We start from the raw sequence: 23,810 nt of genomic DNA, 5'->3' as shown, positions 1-23,810 counted from the left end.
AGCCTTTTAATAGCATTAATAATCTTCTCAAAAATGCTTTCAGAATGGGCTAAAGTGTTCGGTTGAATTCATTTTATGTCTTTTCATCTGTGGACTCATTTATGGCTATTTCTTCTCATTATTCTCATTATGCTGAGCTCCTATGAAGAACAAACCAAAGCAATATGTGGGGGAGGCCAAGCAGAACTGTTCCCCTTCTCAATTAATTTAAAGACTGAGGCTAAAATCACCCTGGAACTTGTTATTCTGTGTGTATAAATTTAAAATGATGTGAGCGAGAATGGATGATATTCAATGCCAAAGGCTCAGATATCATGCTAGATCGTCTTTACAATTATTAAAGCTTGTTCACTGACATTAGTGTATAATAATTCTTTCAGGAATTCGCCTTTCTGCAATGACCTAAACTTCTTCTGGAAAACTGGTTTGTAATAAATAAGAAATGTGACCCTGGATCACAAAAACTGTCACAAGTCACACAGGTATATTTGTGGCAATAGCCAACAATACATTGTATGTAAAGTTTTGTAAAGTTCCTACCGTAAATATATAAAACATTTATTTTTGTGAGTGGATGCAGCAAAATCGCAGACATAAATTGACGACATAAAGGCGATTTTCTCAATGTTTCGATTTTTTTTTGCACCCTCAGATTCCAGATTTCAAATAGTTGTATCTCAGCCAAATATTCAGTCCTATAACAAACCATACATCAATGGAAAGCTTATTTATTCATCTTTCAGCTGATATATAAATCTAAATGAAATTGACCCATGTGACTGGTTTTCCAGGGTCACAAATGAGACAGCCAAATATTTGTGAACTGCATGTAACTACTTGGAAGTTCATTTACTTTTCTTAGGATAGAGGATATATTCTTGTTTGTGTTGTGAACGTTCACCATCACTTAAAAAAATAAGCTGTTGAACGAACTTGATTAAATTAAGGAAAACTTTTCCACGAAAATGAAGTACACTTTTCCAACAAATTCTAATTTGTTGGAAATGATTTGTTGTAATCTTGTTGTATGAACTTAAAGTCATTCCTGCTAGATAAAGTTTTGTCAGGTTAACTACAATTCATCTTTGCCCGGCCTAAAATCACCAACATTATAATTTTAGCTAATTTGACTCTACAGTTATTTCCAATGATACTCACTAGTTTTCAATTTAATTAAAACCTCTTTTTACATAGTAATATTGAATATTACTTATGCAAGTCTGCAAGTGAGGTTTAATGCATATATAGTGTATACTGTTTGTCCACAGCCCTAAACTAAACACAGTCGCCACTCTTCTGCATAATGGTAACCACAAAATTAAAAAACATTACAGAAAGTCCTCCAAATTTCTAACATAACTGAATATTAAACACTAACATTAACAACATCTTTCCATTTACAGAAAAACACATAAAATAACACTTTAATCCCTAAATTTACCCTCCTAATGCAGTCCCTTGCAAAGCATGCTGGGAACTACAGATCCACTGCCCAGTGTCACATTCACCGTCTGTCATCGTCCTGTTCACTACAGTTCCCAGAATCCTCCTTGTCTCCACACCTGAACTCACTCCCTCAATTACCCACCTGTTCATCGTTATCATCATCTGCATCACCTGTCTTGTATTCATCTGTGTCTGTATTTAGTTCCCCTCCTCACTCATGTCTTAGTCGGTTATTGTTTGTGCACCAGCACACTGTTTCATGTTTGTTTTGAGTTATCTCCTATTAATAAACCTTTGTTATTTTTGTACTTCGCTTGGCTTGTCTTCTTCCTACCCGGACCTTACACCCAGTTAGTTGTCAACAAAAATGATTCATGTAGTTTTCACACAAATTAAGTAAACTTCAGTTTTAAATATATTAGGTTGATTGAACACAATTAAATTAAGTTGTGACAAAATATTAAACAATCGTGTTACTTTTGCTTAATTTAATTAACTGAATTTTACAAGAGGCAAAAATTCTTTTTTTGAGTGATGGCTGTCAATGTGGACACTCGTTTCTTTCCTAAAATCATAACTAAGAGTAAAGAGAACAATATCATCAACATTCAATATATACTGTAACTCAACCTGACCAATTGTATTGGTAGCTATAGCAAATTACTACAGTTTTATTCCAGGTAAAAGTCACTATAGACTCTATATGGCAATTTATTTTTAACAACCTAGGGTTACCATGTTTTAAAGTTGGCCTAAAGCAGAAGATGCAATAGTAATTTCCTCCCTATTGTGGCGAACATCTGAGTAAAGTGGCTTCTCAAACGAGGAAAAAATGTTGGGCGAGACTTGATTTGGATTTTGACATAAATTTTTTAAATAATAATGATGTACAAGAGTTCATAATTTATATATATATATAAAAAATACTGGATTATTCCATTAAATACAAGACATACTAAATACTAATACTTTTACATACTTATTAATTACAATTAAATGAAAATACATTGATCAGTTTTGCACTATTATGCAGTAAGCTATATCTCTCACCTATTTTTATTCAAATATATATTTCAGGTAATTTTATTCTGAGTGTGTCCAATAAAGGGTTAAGTGTCATGATTTGTTTTGGCTGAGACTGTTCAATAACTTTACGTTCATCAAGGATGAAAAAATGTCAATAGTCAAAACAGGTTACATGTTGACTTGTAAGGGAGAGATAAAAAGACAGTGAAAGAAACTTCGAAATCAGGGTTTGCAGTAAAAGGACCACCAGACGCACAGCGTGTACCGTGCCCTGCGTGATAGAAAACAAATGTTCAAAAACAGAGCATGGTATATAAAAAGTGTTCATTAGTCTCTCCCACAGTTCTCCAGTAACAGTACAGCTCCGGAACTTACAAAGGGCATCAGTTTAATGCTTTTACAAACATTACATGCAGTAGACGGGATTAATCATGAACAGCCCATTCTGGGAAATAAAAACTAAACACAAAATATGCCAGAGTGAAATCTTTTGGTTTAGATGTCATTGTGTTGTTTGTGGTGACCATAATATTTAATTATTGACTCTATAACAATGTAAGGCCCATTTATGTATAGAAACGTACATAATAAAGTAAGGGACTTTGAGACCTTTCAAAGGAAATCTGTTATCCAAAGACTGTTAAACATTAATATTTTTGACAGAGTGAGCTTATCATGACAAAAGTTCAGCATTTCACAGCCTTTTACTTATTTACTCTGTCTATAGTAGGTGATATGCCCATAATATGTGTAACTTCATCCATAAAAGATATTTAACACCTAAGTTTGTCATGAGATTTGGTTACAATGGCAATGAAAAATGTGGCAATTTGCAACAGAGCTCAGTTGAGCAGTTTAGTAAACAAGTTGTTATATATACGACACAAGTTACTTTGTCTATTTTTGCTCTGCAAACAAGGATCCAAGCATATAATCGTGGCGTTCTTGAATGAATATTGAATAACAAATCAGTTATTTGAACGAATCGTTGAATGAATGATTAACGATTCACTCATAAAAACAGTCACTTGCTGGCACCTATTGGCGTAAATATATAAAATAATCATCATTGATGTATATTGTTTTTATACTTAAAATAAGTCTTTTTTTTATTTGATATAATTTGCATAATTTGCAATGCTTCATTGGATGTGTGGTTTGGTTTCTAACCTTGTGAATAAATAAATAATAAAAATGATTGAGTTTCCAAGTTTCCAACTTAGCGCTTTAAAAAGCCCACTCAATATAATAGCAGTTGCCACATACTCATGTAAAGTGTCATGTCTCATTGCAATAGTCAGAAGTCAGGATGAAGTCTAAATCTACTCTGCATTCATAACAGTTGTCAAGCACTCACGCCACTGAGACTGAAGCTACTACCATCCCCCCAAATGCTAAATGAAACAGTGCCAAGTCTTTTTCTCCTTACCAGTTTATACCAAAAGAAGCTGGGGGCTATGGGATTACATTCCAAAGTGGGGCCATAATGGCATCCAAGACATGTTTTACAATGACTACTAGTCCTACGCAATTAAGTCATTAACAAAGAACCATGGTCAGATTGTGACAATACATGCCATGTACCAAAGCCAAGAATTCAATGCTGAAGTACAAGCTCAATGTGTTTAAAACCATTTGGGTGCAGGAAGACATGACGTTTGAAATATTATCTTCTTATTTAATTACATTTATCTACAGCATAAAATATTATTAAGGTTGCATTTTCCTGATAAGTGAATCCCGACGGGTGGGGTGGATCAATGCTCTTTGTACGCAAGGACGTTGACATGATTTGGTAGAGCGGATGAGACATTTCTGCTTTATGATAAAATACTCATTCTGAAGGCTGACACATAAAATCAGACCAAAATCTCTCAAAGTGCCTGTTGTGGAGTCTGTGTTTGCATCATCTCTGTCACAACATTCTTCCAACAATGATGACACCCGATGTAAACGCCGTTTTTCATTAGCTGACAGTAAATCACATCGCAGAATGCATAACAAACAGCCTCTCGGATTCATGTTGGCTGTCTTTGTTTCAAATGCATTGCGTAATTCTGTTAACATCCAATTAACCTGGTCGGTGAACCTGAATGATGCCCATTGAGTGACTACACAGGATAATGTAGCAAATTAAAGAGGACATTAGGCCAGACTTCATTATAGTATCTTTATCCAAGAGCAGCAGGCTACTCTTCTTGTTACTGTTCAGTCATGGTAGCTTTATTTTATGAAATTCCAGTGCAACGTTAATGCATTCACATGAATTAATTCAAATTATGAGCTGTACAGTTACAACAATAGCACTATTATTTAAAGGAACAGTGCACCCAAAAATGTCTTTCTCCTTTGGAACGCGAACGAACAACTTATAGGCTCTTTGGAAAAACGTGCCTCTACATTTTTACTCAGAAATTTTACCTATCCCTGGAATTCACTGCAGTTTCCAGTTGAAGTGATCATTAGAGGCAATTCAATGGCAACAACTTTTATTTCTTTTCAAATTATGATTGCAGAGGCATAAATAATTATTTTTGCACGTTTCCTTGCACAATACTATGTTATGAATTCAAAACATCTCATCTCATGTTTGCTTTTGTTACCATTATCAATTTAACCTTTTAGCGCCACTTACTAGCATTTCATTTCTGAACTGCCGCGATAGGCTACGTACAACAATCAGCACAATAAATCGTTGCCAGAAAACCAAACACATTTTTAGCACTTACTGGAAATTTCCCTTTGAAGTAAGACACTATCATTTTGCAGAACTGTGGCCAGAAGCACTTTTTTTTCTATTAGCATGGGTTTCAACAGAAGATATTTTGAGGAAAAATTGGGGCTCAAACAACATCTGACCCCAGTGATTTTCAACAACAACAACAAATCACTAAGATTTATTTCCCCAAAATATCTTTGTCACGTCTGTTTTGGGTTTCTTCTTGGGTATTCTAATATGATGATTCATTATCAAAGTTGGAAACAGTTCTGCTGCTTAATATTTTTTTCATAACCTGTGATACTTTTTTAGGATACTTTGATGAATAAAAAGTTTAAAAAAAAAAGAATAAAAAAAAAAAAGAAGCAAATGTTTTAAAAATAGAAATCTTTTGTAACAACAATATACACTACTGGTCAGTAATTTTTTTCTTTCTTTTTTTGAAATAAATCCTACGGTGGCCGAGAGAGCTCAAAGCGCTGCAACTGAAGAAAATGCATGCAAATAGAAAAAACACCCGCAAATTAAGAAAACATCTTCATCAGTTTCACAACACATGTGTGCTCCAAATATATGGAGGGCATTTTCTGCCAAATTTAAATAAATAAATTAAATGATTAAAATGAAAATTAAAACCAGATTAACGATTTCATTACAGAAAACAGTATGCAAAATATGTGACAAAATTGAGAATGAAATTAAATGATTTCATTTTCACAGCATTATCCCTGTCAAATTGAAAAATAAAATGCAATTGGTGATTTCACATTTCATTTTCACTGCAGTCTCGAGGCAAGACTGCCAATATTAAAATGAAAAGCCAAACGTGAAAAAGAAAGTACAAATGCAGTTTTTACAATGCTCTTTAGTAACGCTCACGCAATAATAGTGACACAATTCAAATACAAATGTAAATTTTCGTTTTCATTTTAATTCCTCTTTTATTTCACAGTTTTCATTTTCGTTTTCATTTTCAAAGACAACCTGCATGCAAATTCTATGTTAATGAGTGGGTGTGGCTTATTCTAGTAACGGCGCTAGAGGCACGCCTTCTGTAAAGCGAAGTCGTCGACGTCCCGTGTGCATGAGTTGAATGTGTGAAACGAAATTATTTAAATATGATTATATTGTAATCGAGACGACGAGATATGGCGAAATCTGTTAGTGAGCTTTTGCGGGAAGCTGCTGCAGCATTAGAACATGGAAACAACCAGCCTGACCATGTTGGTTATGATGTTAGACTCAGACTAGACCATTAGACCACTATTGGCCTCGTAGTGTTTTTGCGCTGCGCGTCTGTGTTATACGTCATCACGCATCACACACATGACCAGCGTCGGCCAATAGTGAGCCTACGTGGTGACGTGTAACACAGACGTGCTGCGCAAAAACACTACGTGAACCAACTAGAGGTCCAGAGAGAAGGAAATGAATAGTGGAATAAAGTCGTTATTTTTGTTTGTTTTTGCGCACAAAAAGTATTCTCGTCGCTTGATATACTTAAGATTGAGCCACTGTAGTCACTTGGACTATATTAACGATCTCTTTAATAACTTTTCTGGGCCAGCAAGTTTGGGCCACCTAGCAGCCTACGGAGGAGTGATCAGCTCTCAGATTTAATCAAAAATATCTTAATTTGTGTTCCGAAGATGAACGAAGGTCTTACGCGGTTGGAACAACATGAGGGTGAGTAATTACTGACAGAATTTTCATTTTTGGGTGAACTATCCCTTTAACCAGCTCCAAATGGTCCATATGAGCCTGGGCTTGTTATTCATTAACTTTATAAATGCATTGATATGTACAGGATGAAAGAACCAATCAGAACATCAAGTGTGCTCTCAGAAAGTATGTTAATGACAACCACAATAACTGGGACCTCCACCTTCCTGCTGTGGTGTACGGTATCAACACTGCAAAGCAGGTCTTAACACGTTTACTTATATTTATTATATCTACAGTTAGATGTCGACGGGAAAACTGAATTGATGAATTTATTATTTATTTAATATTTAATGTTAAGGGTGGAGTTTTTCATTTAATACACATTTGATAGTAAATGGGAAGCTTCCTATGTGATCAGTACTCCACTAGACAGTCCATACTTTTGGTTACAATTTCCAAAGGGAGCCTCGTTCTCAGGCTTTGTTCACATAAAAGCCTCGTTCTCAGGCTTCGTTCACATAAAAGCCTCGTTCTCAGGCTTCGTTCACATAAAAGCCTCGTTCTCAGGCTTCAAGTTCACATAAGATCTTCGTTATCAGGCTTCAAGTTAATTTAAAAGCCTCGTTATCAGCATACATAACTGATAATTTAATTACATATTATGTATTTTGTGTTTTCTTTGGAATGTCAGGCACATTGCAAGCTCCATTGACCCAGGATCCTGGACTGAAAAAACAGGAAGAGACCTTGGGGTATGTTTTAAAGGATGTAATTGTGTAAAGCTAATTTAAGTATGCATGTATAAATGTTTAAACAAGCTAGCAGTTGTTTTTAAAATGACTTTGGATGGACTTTCCCTTTTACAGGTTTCTCTTCAACAGTGTTCAGAGAATTCCTGTGCTGTTTACATGCTGATGGTAAGAATAATTCATTTGTCAGAGCTGTTATATAATAAAATCAAAGTCTTACAGTGTTATTTGTATTTCACAGTATGCTCTCAGTACCTGTACTTCCTGTCCATTAATATTCACAGAGGTAAGCTGGATTTTCACACAAGTATCCCATCAAACTCATATGTATCAAATATTTATTTTTTATTTTTGTGTGTTTTTAGGAGGAGGTGCCATTGATTCGCCAGTGGTGTTGCATTAAGCTGATGGAGAGGTTTTGCCTAGAAGGGTAAGACAGATTCTACAGATAAAATTTCAGTATCTTGCCACTGTTAGAAAAGTGACACTAAAAAGGTTTTATACAAATAGAGTTCCTACATGTACATATTTTACAAAGGCATGGACAAAGATTTGCATTTTGGACAAAGGAAGCATCCCAACTCCTTCAGGGAAACCTTGAGCCTGTCTTTAGGGTGTTAAAGTCCACCAGTGTGTGAGAGTGTAAAAGCGTGTGAGAGAGAGCGTGTGTGAGAGTGTAAGAGCGTGCGTGCGTGCGTGCCAGTGAGAGCATGTGATGGATTGAGGGAGGGTGTGTGTGAGAGCGAGCGAGAGCATGTGTGTGTGCGTGAGATGGAGGGAGGAGAGAGGGAGGGAGGGATGGATGGATATAGAAGGAGGGAGGGAGGGATGGATATAGATGTAGGGATAGATGGATGGAGGGAGAGATAGATGAATGGAGGGAGAGAGATGGATGGATGGAGGGAGAGATAGATGGATGGATGGAGGGAGAGATAGATGGATGGATGAAGGGAGAGATAGATGGATGGATGAAGGGAGAGATAGATGGATGGATGAAGGGAGAGATAGATGGATGGAGGGAGAGATAGATGGATAGATGGATGGATGGAGGGAGAGATAGATGGATGGATGAAGGGAGAGATTTTTAAAAGTAATAAAAGTCAGTTACGGATCGTGTAGTGTCGAACAACAACTGCCGTAAATGGTTTCGACATCAGACAGGAAGGAGACGCGTTCTCGCACATGCGCAGTATCGGCAACTGTCGCTACTCGATCCGTACCGGTAACACGATCTGTACTGCGCATGTGCGAGAACGCGTCTCCTTTAGTACAGATCGTGTTTCCGGTACGGATCGAGTAGCGACAACCCCTATTGGGCACTTTGGACAGAGAATGTCTAATAGGAAGAGAATTGGCACTCTCTGCTTACTTCCGGTTTCTGGACTGGCTGCAGTAACACGTCTCTGTCCATGCGGGGGCGCTCGCAGGCGAGTGCAGAATGAATGGAGGTCTATGGCGAAATACCCATCAAAATCCACTTTTCTCAGGATATAATTTTTTGTCTAGTAATTTGAATGTTGTATTTGAAAGGAGATGCAAAGAAATTACACATTGCTGGGTGTTAGATTTTTTAGAGTCACTTATTTGCTTTAAAAAGTCTTTTAAAATGTCAATGACGTCATACACATCGTACGACCAGAGATGCTGCTTTACGGCAATCCTTCAGTCACTTTGGTGCTTTCGCGCTCTGCACTTTCTTTTCTCTCGAGGCATCGACAACACAGCTGACACAGGTAAACACACGTGCTAGAAGAGTTTTTGTTTTGTTTGTTTCTGGTCCCGCTTCGGATACCACGATGCCATCAAGCGGTATCTCTGGTCGTAAGGAGTCCTTCACTGACCAATCAGCGTTAATTAGCAGAATGCTAGCGTGTTATGGGCAACAACAACTCAACCTGTAAGAAATCGAAAGGACATAAGTACTCGTTCATTCAACTTTCGACCTATAACCCATGTTGAACTTGCAAAACCTACAATAAAATCTGAGTTTTGTCAACGGCAATCGGGTGAAAGAGACACATTTAGCCGCCTAGCCCCATAGACTCCCATTCAGTCTGCACTCGCCCGCGATCACCTCCAGTGGAATTCTAATGGAACTGCAACCAAGATCTATACAATGGGGCTAATAGGAAGTGCCAAGGCTCTCCGTAGACGGGCTCTGCTTTGGAGGGAGCGGGGCACTTCTGTGCCATTATGTTGATGAAGGGAGCAACGAAAGACAACGTAATTTCCTTATTATTTTCACCTGGGATGTTCCCATGACAACGCAGCGCGTGTCCATCAGCTGAATAGCTGTTCTTACAAGAAATATAGTATTATTGCTGTTAACATAACTGTTGCAAATAAATATACATTTTATACAACAAAGTTTTTAAAATATGCGTCATATCTGTGTGTGAGTGTCTCAACTTTAAAACTTGCCGTCTCATATTTGGACCCTATAGCTGCATTCTAACATTTCTTATGAAACTTATTTTAACATAACATGACAAAATGTGTACAATGTAACTGATATAGTTAGATTAATGTCTTTCCCTCATGTTCTTTTTCTCTATCTTTTTTTATTTATTTATTTATTTTAGTCTTCAGCTCATTGTTCTTTTTAGTATTCTTATGACATTGAACATATTGTAAATACATTTTGTATATTGTATACAAAGTTGTATGTCATAAACGTGTCATCTCTGTATGTTTTGCAAAAAAATTAAATAATAATAAAAGTAGACAGCTTATTGGGTTCCCCGGAAACATTTCCGTTGTGTTCTGTTCTATTTGCAGCGCGTTTCTGTATTTGTTTGTGTTGTGAACTTTTGCAGCGCGTTTCTGTATTTGGTTGTGTTGTGAGTATTTGGAGCACACATGTGTTGTGAAACTGATGAAGATGTTTTCTTAATTTGCAGGTGTTTTTCTATTTGCATGTGTTTTCTTCAGTTGCAGCGCGTTGAGCTCTCTCGGCCACCGTATAAATCAATACTTTTATTCAGCAAGGATGTGTTAAATTGATAAAAAGTGATAGTAAAGAAGATGTATATTATTAGAAAATATTTTTTTATTTTGAATAAATGCAGTTCTTTTTAACCTTTTATTCATCAAATATATTAGGCAGCAGAACTGTTTCCAACACTCATAATAAATCAGAATATTAGAATGATTTCTAAAGGATCATGTGATAGACTGGATGGAGACTGGAGTAATGATGCTGAAAATTCAGCTTTGCATCACAGGAATAAATTATTTTTTAAAGTATATTCAAATAGAAAACTATTATTTTAAGTTGTAATAATATTTCACAATATTACTGTTTTTTTCTGTATTTTTGATCAAATAAACGCAGCCTTGATAAGCATTAGAGACTTCTTTCAAATATATATATATATAAAAAAAAAAATCGTAATGTTTCCAAACTTTTGACCTGTACTGTAGTATGTGAAAAACAGTATGCCAACAGAGTTCTATGTCCGAAAGTCCCTGGATTTTGAAGTGTGCATTCGATGGACACTTTACTATCCCGTGAGGCCACAGGAGAGGATTTACCGTATGAATGGAGGTGGAGGGACACAACTGACGCTGGTAGGTAGTGTTGGGCAGATCGAGGCTTCGTGGAACACTGAAAAAGTTTAAGCAAATGTGCCGTCTTGTGTCGAGGCTTCGAAACAATCCAAGACCAGTCTCCACGGTGACCCCTAGTGGTCAGAACAGTGTAAATAAATGCAACCAAAAACCCGGGCCAAACATGCATAAAAACACGTTTTAAAAAACAATATTTTTATTCAAAGTAAAATCTTTCAAATAAGATTATCAAGTGTCATGTTAATTACTCAATTGCCAGGGTTTGTTTTGTTTGTTCTATGAATGGCTCAGCTAAACAGGCCAATAATAGACTATTAACTACCATTATTCATTTTAATTATACTAATATCTAATTAAAATGTCTACAAATGTATAAAACTGATCAGAGATCAGGTAAAACCCACAGTTTCATGTTGATCTGTTCATTGGTTCTGAGTGCCTCCTCATGATTCATGGGTTGACAGAGATCATCACTCCTAGCAGTGAACCATTGAAATTTCGAAGTGTTTCGAAACGTTTCAAAACAGTTATGACGTAATTAAGCCTCGTTTACTGAAATCACGTGACTCTGGCAGTTTGATACACGCTCCGAACCACTGATTTGGAACAAAAGATTCGTAAAGGTTTGAAGCTTCATGAAGCAGTGTTTTGAAATTGCCATCACTACTGGTAGGTCACATGGTAGCCTAATGACAACATGGCAGATGTAGTACGTCTGGATTACATTAATTCTACACACATTCATCCTATATAGAACATACTTTTTTAACGTTGCAAAGTTAAAATTCAAATGTAGTACCTATACTTAGAGTATGTGATTTCGGATGCAGCTTTCATATATATAGCCCTCATGTTTTCATTGTCTCTTGTCTAGTGTTTCCTGTGGCCGCTAATGGTGATTGTTTCATGTTCATGCTCAAGTCCAGTTCATGTATCAAGTCAAGCCAAGTCTTAGTTTACTTTGTATCTGTTGGGATTTAATGAATAGCTACTGCACATGGGTTCAACTCTGCTCGCCTTCAGTGGACTTTCATTACAATCTTCATTTGTGTTCCACAGGAGAAATAAGAAAGTCATACAGGTTTGGAACAAGTGGGTAAGTAAATGATGACAGAATTTAAAAAAAAATTGTTGTACTATCCCTTTAACAGTATGAATTGTGTGCTTAGATGGAACAATGAGAGCTAACTATACTGAGAGGTCAGTTTGTTTGAGGACCAAATTGAATTGATGGGTGATGATTCAGAGCCACTTACAACCTCCACCTCCATTCTCATCATCAGACCAAACACTTTTTCAATGAAATCCTTGAACACCTTGCTTGTGCTCAAAATGTCTTTCAGCAGTTGCCTCAGACAATCCAAGGACATTCTCTCTCAGTGACTACTGTATATGCCTGGCTTTGGCTTGCGCCTTCAAACAGTCCCTCAGTTAATCAGGCGATAATTAACAGTCTCTAATCCCCTCTCCACTACCATACTCTTCCATCTGCCCATGAAATGGGATTATTAGTGGAACTCCAGAGGGCTACACAACCACCGGCAGCATACTGCCAGGGACTCTGGGTGGAATTGATATATTTAGCGTTTTTTCCAAAAGCTCAAACTCAGACGATTCCAAGATAAATTGTATAGCTTGAGAGGGAAACACTTTCCTTCCTTACAAACAATGTCCCCTCCTTATATTGATACTGGATGGTATTCAGAGTGTCTCAGGTTCCCGTCAGTCTTCCGACAGTCAGTCAAACAAAACTATGGTTTAGACTGGGTGAGGTGTTCCTGTATCCACATAGGAAATGGGATGGCACAATGTGAGAAGCTCCTCTGTGCCGTGTAGCCTTTTAGCATCTGGCAAGAATGAAATTGGTCCCTGTTCGATTAATTTTTCTAAATCTAATCTTAAGCTTCGATGCTATCAGTCATCAGTTGAAGATACAGGCGCCTCAACCCCTGTGATGTGTGGCAGCAGCAGCAGCAGAGAGAGAGATATCTTGGGAGAATGATCAAGCAGACAAGAGCCAGTGTAATACCATAACATACTATATTAAGGAAGATGGGTCCTATTTATACACACACGATCAGGCAATAACATCCATGATGTCCTGGGAATCCAGTCATATTACTCAGAGTTCAAACCTCAACATATTTGACATATTTAGAAATATAGTAACAAGTAAGAGATGTGTGTCTTGAGTTTGAGTGTCCCAGTCTTGTTTTGTTTAGGTGTGTGTGTCCATGATGTGCATTTAACATAAATGAAAGACGTTACACATGGGCAGTCTTTCACAAGAACAGTCAAAAGTCAAAATAGTAAAATATTAACAGTCCCCTCATGGTCTTCTGTTTATGTATGTAGACTGTAATGTTTTGGAGGACAAACTCTGTAACTTGTTCAAATAACTGTTTACACTATGTTCTTCAGCAAATACATGAATAGAATCTTGCCAATTTGCCCTGTTTTATATTAACAAAGAGCAGGCCTGGTAGAAAATAAGGGTCCGTTCAGTTCAGCAATAGCTAATAACAGTTTATGCTATACATTGCCACGCAACACAACAGATAAATTCAACACAACATACTGTGGGGCCTATATACTGCTGTGTTCATCCAAGGCTATATTGAACACAGATAGAAAGAAAGATATAATTGTATTTATTATTATTAATAATAATAATAATAGTAATAATAATAAACTGATTTAGCTTTAGATTAACTGAGATTGAGATTAATTTCATGATTTTCAACCAGTTTTTAGAAATCAGAACAAAACTGTAATAGCCATCAACTGATAGAAACATATTGGTTTAGGCATAGCCTATTTAATTAATATCTTAATTTAAATTTGACAGCCTTAAGAAACACATTTTTAGTTTTTAGTTTTTCCTCTATCATAACAGCGGACTCCAGTTTGAAAAGATATTAAGTTCACCTAAAAATTAAAATTATGTCATAATTTAGGCTACTCACCGTCATATGAAAAGCGATTGGGTCTCCTCAGGAATTTTGGACTAAACTGCATTATGTCTTTATGAACTTTTTGGAGTGTCAAAGTGATAGTTGTGTGGCTGTCAATGGAGGGACAGAAATCGCTCAGATTTTCGCCCAGTAAATTATGACAGAATTTTCGTTTTTGGGTAAACCTTTAATCTGCATCCGTTCAGGGCTGTTTCCCGAAACCTTCTTAACGCTACGTCGTTCTGAAGTTACACCTTAAGCTGTAGGCTACCTTATTGTTAATAGCCTACGTGTTTCCCGAAACGTTCTTAGTTAAGTATACCTTCTGTAAGTCATACGTTCGGAAGGTTGGTCTGGACCACTCTTAGCTTTACCTTATCACTGTTGCAGGTCTATACGAATATAATTCAAAAGTTTTAATACACCCAGACAGTGTTCAGTTAGGCTAATTCGAGTGTTTTCATGCAAAGAATAAAATTGTCATTACACTGATTGTTGTCAGAATTTTAATTATATTATTATATATAATAAAATTGTATACATTTATTTTAATTAAAGAGCGCTTTTAAAGGCCAGTGAAAGCATAGGCTACTGTCAGTTAAGTCCTATTCGGACGCTAATATTGTTTATCATGGGCTCGTATCATGGGCTTCTCACCCAACCCACGTAAAAATCCCTGGCCAAATTAGTACCTCCTGTTTTTTGACAAACAGGTCGTACGGTAATTTAATTGCCGTCTGAATCCACCTCTCTGCGTTTTCAAGAAGAGATTCAAAATTCACTGTTTAAATCCTTTTTGATCACTGCAGAGCACCGTCCGAGACCTACACTTTTATTACTGAAGTATTTACAAGAACAATATTTCATCGCAGCTCCACCTCAGCGAACAAAAATGGGAAAGAGAAGAAAGCACATAAAAAATGTAAATGGTTATTATGGCAGCAATATATGATACAATTTAAAAATATGTAGGCAATGCTATTATAGGCTATTATAGTTTGGATTATTTTTAATAATATCCCATGAGTCCTAGTAAATGCAATTTCAACTATTTCTGAAGTACTTTTTTTATAAAGAACACCGCTTTCTCACATAAACAGCCCCTGCAAGAGAGAATAATTGATTCTCCGAGCCATCGATATCAGCCAATTCAGCACCATCGCCACGGACAGCACCGGGTAACGTCGCACGTAAGAAGGTATATCTTAAGCGGCTTCCTAAGGTATAGTTCGGGAAACACACCTAGAAATGGTATACCTTCAGTTAAGTTATACCTTAAGAGTCTTCGTAGCGCGCTAAGAGACAATGTTATCGGGAAACCCAGAACGCCAAACTCAATGACATGTTTCAGTCACAGCCAATCAGACACATTGATCTATGATGTACTGCTATGTGGAGCCAGAGCCGTTGAAAGAGTCTGTGTGGAACAAGATTTTGGACCAATGGGATTTCACTGTGGGCGGGGCTACCTAGCGCCACAATGGGTAGAGCGATTCCGTAGGGCAAAAAAACCCTGCAAGTTTAGTGTTTTCGAGTCATCATGGTTCCCTCCGAATTTCTCGTGGGTTTTTAAAATAACGCCTTTTGGATTTATGAAAATAAACTGAATAGCAGTGGATAACATTGCTGTAAAAGACTAATGTTTTGTTCTGCAATGTAGGCTAAATGAAACGTCATCACTCAAACGTGAATATTCACAGTAGCCTATAAGCTAACTAACAAAGGTGTCCAGCCAGACTTGAACTGCATAGGGGAAGTTGTTCATGTTACTATCCCATCAACTCAAAGTCCAGTTTTCTAGGAGGGTGCAAACAGGTGCGTTGAGCCTGTGTCTCTTCTCGGCTTTACTGCCCGTCTGGGAGTGGATTCCACAAAAAGCTCTGAAAACCGAGAGAGAGGAAAAAAGTTAAAGTTTTCATATCTGTTAAATAATGACAAATACTGTATAAAAAACATAAGTAACCTACTTGCTCATAAAATAAAATGACTGATGTATTTATTTAACATTAACAACTTTAACCATACAATTTAATTTAATGAATTAATGAAAGTTGTAATGTTAAACTGTTGTCCGTCAGTCTCTTCTGTTTACACAAATTATGTCCTGCAGGGGAAAACCAACTCTACTATAGAACAGACACTTAACAGCAATAGCTGGGTCTCCATCCAACTTTTTAATGCACATTTTAACCATTTGAAAAAGAAATCCTGACTGGAAACAGTTAAAATTCACATAAAATATTCTAATGTTAACAAAAACTTCTATGTGGATTGACAAATTTCCTGATGATTCATGAGATATTAATGCATGAATGAATGTGTAATTCATGCATGCATTTATACATGAATTCATGATAATTAATGTACCCTTACCGTAAAGTGTTACCTCATTTTCTTTATTAGTGTGTAAACAGTTTAAACATACCTTTGTATAAAGTCCCTGAGGCGTCTTTAGGATACTGCATGTTGAACACATAGTAAGCAGCGAAGGTTTCAGCCACTCCATTCAAAAGACTGTTTTGGGCCCCATCACAACTGTTCCTTCTATGAACACTTGTTGCGATTAGTGTCTCTCCTGAAATGCATTAACACAATATGATAATAAAAGGTGAGTAAATCATGGGGTAATTTTCATTTAAAAGTGAACTACTCTATAAAATAAGGGAAGAATATACCTTGCACAATTAAGCAAGGTGTGCTGGATAGGTCTCTCTCTCTCTGGATATCAGCAGCTGTGGCAGAGGGCTAGGCTAGGGAATAAAAAACGTAAACATTACCAAATGTATTACCAATTACACAAATACCAAATTAAAAATCTATTATTATTTTAGTCCATATAGTCTGCCAGGCAGCCACATGTAATTTGAGACAAACAAAATGTTTAACTTAATTTTAATACTACTGATAATTTGCTGCCTTTTCTGAAGACAAAGAGAGCATTGAAAGCTTTTCAACAGAACCCAGGCTCCGGAAAAAAATTGATTTTATGACGATGCTGGTTGGATTTAGTTGCGCACGCGCAGTTTATCTTAGATACAGACAGTTACATGACTGCTCTTCCAACCTGGTTTGCCAAGCACAAAGTAATGTTATAACATATGAGCATACCAGATGCTATATTCAGCTTATCTCACAGTTATAGCTGACTCACATAATTAAAAATACCAGCATTGTCGTTTAATTAAAGCCCATATTTCAACTAAAATTTGCTTGTGTTTATTCAGTGACCGTAAAATCTAACGTTACAAACTTCGTTTATGCTAGTGTGCAAACCACGGCTTCAAGACCCCCGATTACAAGACAGCAAAGCAGAAGTCCTAACATAACACGCAAATTGCACAACACAAACAAGAAATAATATTAACAAAACACATGCACATTTTTCAAACACTGTTACTTATCTCATCTCAAAAAATAACTGAGGAGTCAGTTTTCCAACCGAGTCACTGAAAGGCTAGTTGTGTGGGAGGGTATGAATAGGCTACATCAATCTGCCAAACTGCAGTAAAATAACACCTCTTCAAGAAGTTCAATATAAAGGCCTTAGTAAATTCAACGCAGCAAAGGCAGATGAAAGTAACAGAGTAACAGCAACAGAAAGAACAGAGCCTAAACAAGACTCCATCTGTCAAAATTTCAGGAATACCCAGGACATTTTCCCTACTCAGATGTCACCATTGTCAAAATAACAAACAGAAGTGTGTGGATCAGGACGAGCATGAGAATGAGATTTCTTGGGATTCTGGAACTGCATGTTATCACATGCAGCCAACCCGCTGACTTTTGTCCCAGGTTTTTGTTTAGTTTTCTTTAACATATTATTCTGCTGTTAAAAGTTCACTTGCTCTGCTTGTTTGTATGCGTATATTGTTCTGAGTTAGATCATTGCAAGGAGCCAAGATCACAGCAGGTCAAGCTAAGTTACAGTTCAAAAGACCCTTTTCTGAAAATGCCACCCACTGAGGTTGACAAAATGAGGTTGGTTTACAACATCATTGTGTATTTGGGCATAATAAACATGTTTGAGAAAAGCGGTGTCCTTAAGTAACTTCTCATGAAGTTATTGAACAAAACACCCAGCTAACAGTGAACATTCTCAGAACGTTCTGGCAAGGTTCTCTCAAAGTTATGAACAAACGTTCTTCCAGAATGTTTGTTCAAAGTTGTCTGATCTTTAATAAAGTTCTCAAAATTCAGTAACGTTTTATTATTATTATTATTTTAGTTCATCTAGCTTAATTATTATTATTTTTTTTTCTTGTTTCAATAATATAGAACATTCAAAAGTAACATTCCCATAATGTTTCCAAAATGATAAAGTGGAATGTTACTAAGAAACTACGAATTTTTCTTTAAAAAAAACGCACAAAAAAAACATGTCTTGAACGTAAGGTAGCCTAACATTCAGTAACAAAGTTTTCATAACTTAATGGGAATGTTAGCAAAATGTTCTTAAAATATATATAAATATATATATATATAATTTTAGCTGGACATCAAATCATTTCGGAAGTTGTAAATAAAACAGAAAATTGTTTCACATACAAGAAAATTATATTTCTTTATTTTTACTTCAAAATTTCACATTTAATTCAATGTGTTAAATGTCATTTCTTGAGAAATTTAGAGCATTTTTTAGTTTACAAATCCTGAAAAAACAACTTTGGTTATGGACAAGTATTCCACAGACTCTCCTTTATTATCATAGAGGGAGACATTTGCTGAATATGGAAACCACATCAAAAAAATAAATTACAATAAAGTATAAATATGCTGTTCTCTGCTCCCTACGCAAACATCACTTTGATATCCTTACATAACTCCCTCCCGAAACAGCACATTAGCTGTTAGTATTCTGTGTGGGATTGTCTGATGCTTTTGGACAGGAACCGTTGCCGTTTGATTCTCGTAGATCTGATGTGAGCTGTAAACCGCACAGACTGATGAGTTATCAACTCGTGGTCAATACATTCAGCATTTTTGGAAGCTTCGAGCAAACACGTGTTCTTTCTTCACAAGTGTAGCCTAATGTCTTTTTGAGCATAGCCTACGTTTCTTATTAGTGCGTTATGAATTGTGTGGCGCAGGTTGTTTATGCAAATGTGTTTCAATAAACACTGAAATCATGAGATGTGAAAACAAATAAGCCTATAGTACATCTGTTTCTCAAGTAGCCTATACAAAAATACATGGAGTTTCCCAAAAGAGCTGAGGCAACTCTGTCCTGCCACGTAGGCGCTTATGTGTTCATAACCTACAGCTTAAGACATTTAGTTGCTATAATCGAATAAAACTGCTTGCCTGAAGGAAATGTACTCAAAATGTACTCTATGGAACACCTGTTTCAACAGTGCTGGACGTCAATGAAAGACCAAAACGTTACTTGGGACAGTGCTGTCCTCTAGTGGAAGAGATGGGTAAATGCATTTTGTCTAGATTTGAATAATAATAGTAATAATAATTATTAGAATTATTAGAAGTAGTAGTAGTAGTAGTAAAGATATAGTTCACCCAAAATTGAAATGGGCCCATCAACTGTTTGGTTACCGACATTCTTCAAAATATCTTCTTTTGTGTTCAGCAGAAGAAAGAAAATCATACAGGTTTGGAACAACATGAGGGTGCTTCTTTTTAATTTGTATAAGGATGATCTTTCTATTGACTTAAATAACTGTAAGACCGGATGTTTAATAGGTGATAGTCTTATTAACCATCTGATGTATGCTGATGATCTATTCTGTCCCCTTATAGTGCTGGATTACAACAGTTGCTTCGTATATGTTCAAACTATGGTATGCAGTATGATATTAAATTTAATACTAAAAAGAGTGTGATTATGATTGTTAAAACTAAAGAGTACCTTAAGCAAAACTTTCCCTCTTTTTTATTTAAGTGATCAAGTGTTAAATATGGTAAATAAAATAAAATACTTGGGTCACATTATTAGAAAAGATCTAAATTATGATGACGATGATGATGATGATGATGTGCAGCGCCAGTGCTGTAAATGGGCAAATATGCTGGCTTGTAAATGTTAAAATTGCCCTTTTTAGAGCTTACTGTACATAATTTTTACGGCACATCTATGGTGTAGATATAGTAAAGCTAAAATGAAAAAGTTTCAAGTGGCATTTAATGATGCATTAAGAATTTTGCTTAAACTCCCAAGGTGGTCAAGTGCAAGCCAAATGTTTGTATGATTTTCCCTACGTTGCATGCTGTTGAGGAATTATGTATAACTTCATGTGTCGATTTTGTGATTCAAGAAATACAATCATAATGGTCTTAAATTATCCTACATTAAGTGATACAAGGTATTCCTCCTGGTTATGGAAGCACTGGAGTCTGGAATAAAGAATTAATAATGAATAATAATTAATATATAGAATGTACTTCTTTTTTAGCGGTCGCGAAGTAATACACTTATTCAAAATAAGTAGGCTAGGCTACCTGAGAGTATGCGATTTGTGAATGGCAGTAAAACGACGTAACTGACGCTGGAAGGTCACATGATACAACATGGCGAATGTAGTTTGCCAGGATTGCATTCGTACAACACACATTTATACAACAACTACTAAACATACTGCCTGCCTACTTATTTAAAATAAATACCTACTCAGTTAACTTTGTGTGCACCTGAAGATTTTAATTAGCTGGTTCAGTTGTCCCCATTGTGTTTGATTAGAGTTGGAGCTGAACTTGAAGGTAGATCTCCAGTAGCCTACATAACATCTCGTTATTACGACAACTGAGTGGAAAAAATAATATGTAGCAGCAATGCGCCACCATACTCCAGGAACAGGATTGTGCACAGGTCTAATGTATATGTATGTAATAGTAATAGTTTTTATTCACTAGGGGGCAGTATATCTTCATTCAAAACCAAATTTTGTTTCTTTTTAAAAAACATTTGAAGGCTACCATGTGACCCAAACATTCAATGAAACACACTTAAATACATATTTTTCTCTTTGCTCTGTAAATTATAATTAGTAACGTGTTTTACCCTGTTGAGTGTATGCATGTTTGATGACACATGATCTTGTGTGCTCCATGTGCAGGATGCTGGGAGTGTGTGCGCTCAGAAACAGCCGGTGCAGGCTGTGTTGGCACAGATCTCACAGGGTCTATAGGACTGATGATTTTCACTGTTGACAGAGCGTTATAAAGGTCAGCCTCCTCTGTCTAATGACCCTGTGTTATGTTTGCTGATAATAATGCGACTTATCCACTCTGGAAACTTCTGGAGTGCTCTCACATTCAGCCAATAAAACAGTCTAGCCTTTAAGATGGCAATAAAAGATATGGCCCATTACAGAGAGAAGCCTTGTTTACAAAGAGACAATTATGCATGCAACAAGATCTCTATGCCTCCCTAAAGTACAATTGTACTGCTCAGAGGTTACTCTGTCAAAGCTTATGACACTTACTGGAGTTATATTTCATTAAGTATCGACTTGACACTTGTTTTCGCCTTATATTCATTAGAAAACAAAAATGCACACAAAAGAGACAATTTGCTGCCAAATAAGGGTGACGAGCCAGCGTGATTCACACACCAGCTCAGATCATTTGATTAAGATCCTCTTTGATGAAAAATATTTGAGTTCATGTTGACATCACTTACTTTTAATCTATAATATTCAAATGACTGGGGTCATTAAGTTCTTTTTTTTCTTTTTTAAAGAAACTTATACTTTTATAAAGCAAAGACGCATTAAACTGATCAAAAGTGAAAGTGAAGACATTTAGAATGCTACTAAATGTTCTATTTCAAATAAACACTGTAAAAAAGTTGCTGCCTTCAATTTTTAAATATACAATCAACTTGGATGTTTAAGTAATTTCAACTTAAATGACTAAACCGACTGATTTGAATGAAATAAATGAGTTGAATCTTGTATAACATTTATATATATATATATATATATATATATATATATATAATTTTTTTAATATTTTTTTATTTTTTTACAGTGAATAGGCCTAATGTTCTTTTGAACTTTCTATTCATCAACAATGTATTGCGGTTTTCAGAAAAATATGAGGAAGCGTGTGATGCACCAACACTAGAGAAATATTCTCGGCCGTCAGCTCTTTTGATCAGGCCTCTGCCAGAGCTATAATGGCGGCTGCAGAATCACAGTTAAGGTGATTATTCCTCACCTCTGCCGTCTGCCACTGCTGGGGAAAGGTAATGCGTGCCTGGGAGACTGACAGGGAAATCAGGCTGCCCATTGATACCGCTCCATGAGGGGAAAAGATGAAAGCACAAATGTGTTCGCTCAAAAGATTTCTGTGCGTCATGACAAATCACATGTTAACTGTTGCAGTGAACAGAGAAACACACTTCCTTTGCTCTCTTTTTGGTGCTCGATACAAAATCTAACATAATATGAGAAAAAACAGGAAGTCATGGTTTTGCTTGGGCCAGTTACACTCTGCTGGTAGATGCTTCATAATATGTGCTTCACAATTACTAATAAACAGCCAATATCCTAGTAATATGCATGCTAATAAGCAACTAGTTAATAGTGAGAATTGGACATTAAACTAAAGTGTTACCGTAACTTTGAAACTACATGTCAACCTATCCTACTAACCTGAACCCAACACCTAACAGTCTACTAACAGTATACTAATACTCTAATGACAGATGGTTGACATGTAGTTGCAAGGTTACTTAGTAGAATGTCTAAATTGGACTATTGAAATAAAGAGTATAACTGTAGTTTATTTCTGTGATATCAAAGCTGAATTTTTAGCATCATTACACAGTCTTCAGTGTCACATGATCCTTCAGAAATCATTCTAATATGCTGATTTGGTCTTATCATCAATGTTAAAAAAATAGTTGTGCTGCTTTATATTTTTTCTGTGATACATTTTTTAGGATATAACATAGAACGTCCAAAAGAACAGCATTTATTTAAAATTAGATTTTTGTAACATTGTACGTCTTTACTGTCACACTTACCATCACAACTTTTGAACGGTATGTATTATTATTGTATAATTATATTAAAAGACAGCATCTCATACGTCAATATGTGTATCTGTGATTTTTACAGCACACCAACCCAGACGTTGGAAGACTTCGTCAGCATCATCTTTTTCGCACAGCTCTGAACTCTCCTGGCAGGTCAGGGTCGGCACATAGGGACGCTGCATCGCCGTAGGTCTGTCGCGGGTTAGCACTCGTGTCAAACTCCATAAGCTTTTTCAGGGTCTTTACTGCCTCCAGGGAGAATCTGTACCCACTGTCCCAATAAGACAGAAATTCAATAAGAAGTCAAGATGTGAATTATTGTCCCTCACTGCAAAGTATTTTTCCCACATGGGTCTGTCATAAACTAGTCATAAAAAAGGACTTTTTTACTACACACTTAAACTGACAGACATTTGGATGCAGACCTCCTAAGATTATTTACCTTGCAGATAGCCTGGCTCTCTTTTGAAGGGATGTACTGAGAGTGAAGAGCTAACATTAGCCACCATTTACATTGATTGATGTTGAAAGTCTGAAGCGGGAATTATACACTGAATCACATTCAGGATTCAGCCATTCATAAATAGCTGAAAAGAGGAACATCAAATAATTTCTCATCAATGTCATGTTCAATTGATATACAGAGAAATCTTTCAATTTTGAACACTGAAATCAGGCGACTAATAATA

The 23,810-nt window shown here is 36.3% G+C and overlaps 2 long non-coding RNA genes across 2 annotated transcripts; one reads left to right on the top strand and one right to left on the bottom strand.

The window, feature by feature from the left end:
- The first annotated feature begins 7,493 nt into the window (after positions 1-7,493).
- Positions 7,494-8,294, top strand: LOC311074553. The gene is made up of 3 exons (XR_014604320.1): positions 7,494-7,608; positions 7,723-7,773; positions 7,847-8,294. It is a non-coding gene; the product is annotated as an uncharacterized lncRNA (long non-coding RNA).
- A 7,613-nt stretch (positions 8,295-15,907) lies between these two features.
- LOC311074744 lies at positions 15,908-16,881 on the bottom strand. Its single transcript, XR_014604355.1, has 3 exons — positions 16,805-16,881; positions 16,555-16,704; positions 15,908-16,009 (listed from the first exon to the last, which is right to left on the bottom strand). It is a non-coding gene; the product is annotated as an uncharacterized lncRNA (long non-coding RNA).
- Positions 16,882-23,810: the final 6,929 nt, after the last annotated feature.

This window comes from Abramis brama, assembly GCF_963993115.1.
Source record: "Abramis brama genome assembly, chromosome: 23".
In the NCBI taxonomy this organism is placed as follows: domain Eukaryota; kingdom Metazoa; phylum Chordata; class Actinopteri; order Cypriniformes; family Leuciscidae; genus Abramis; species Abramis brama.
Note: the sequence above shows the minus strand (reverse complement) of the source record. Positions and strands in the feature narration are given on the sequence as shown.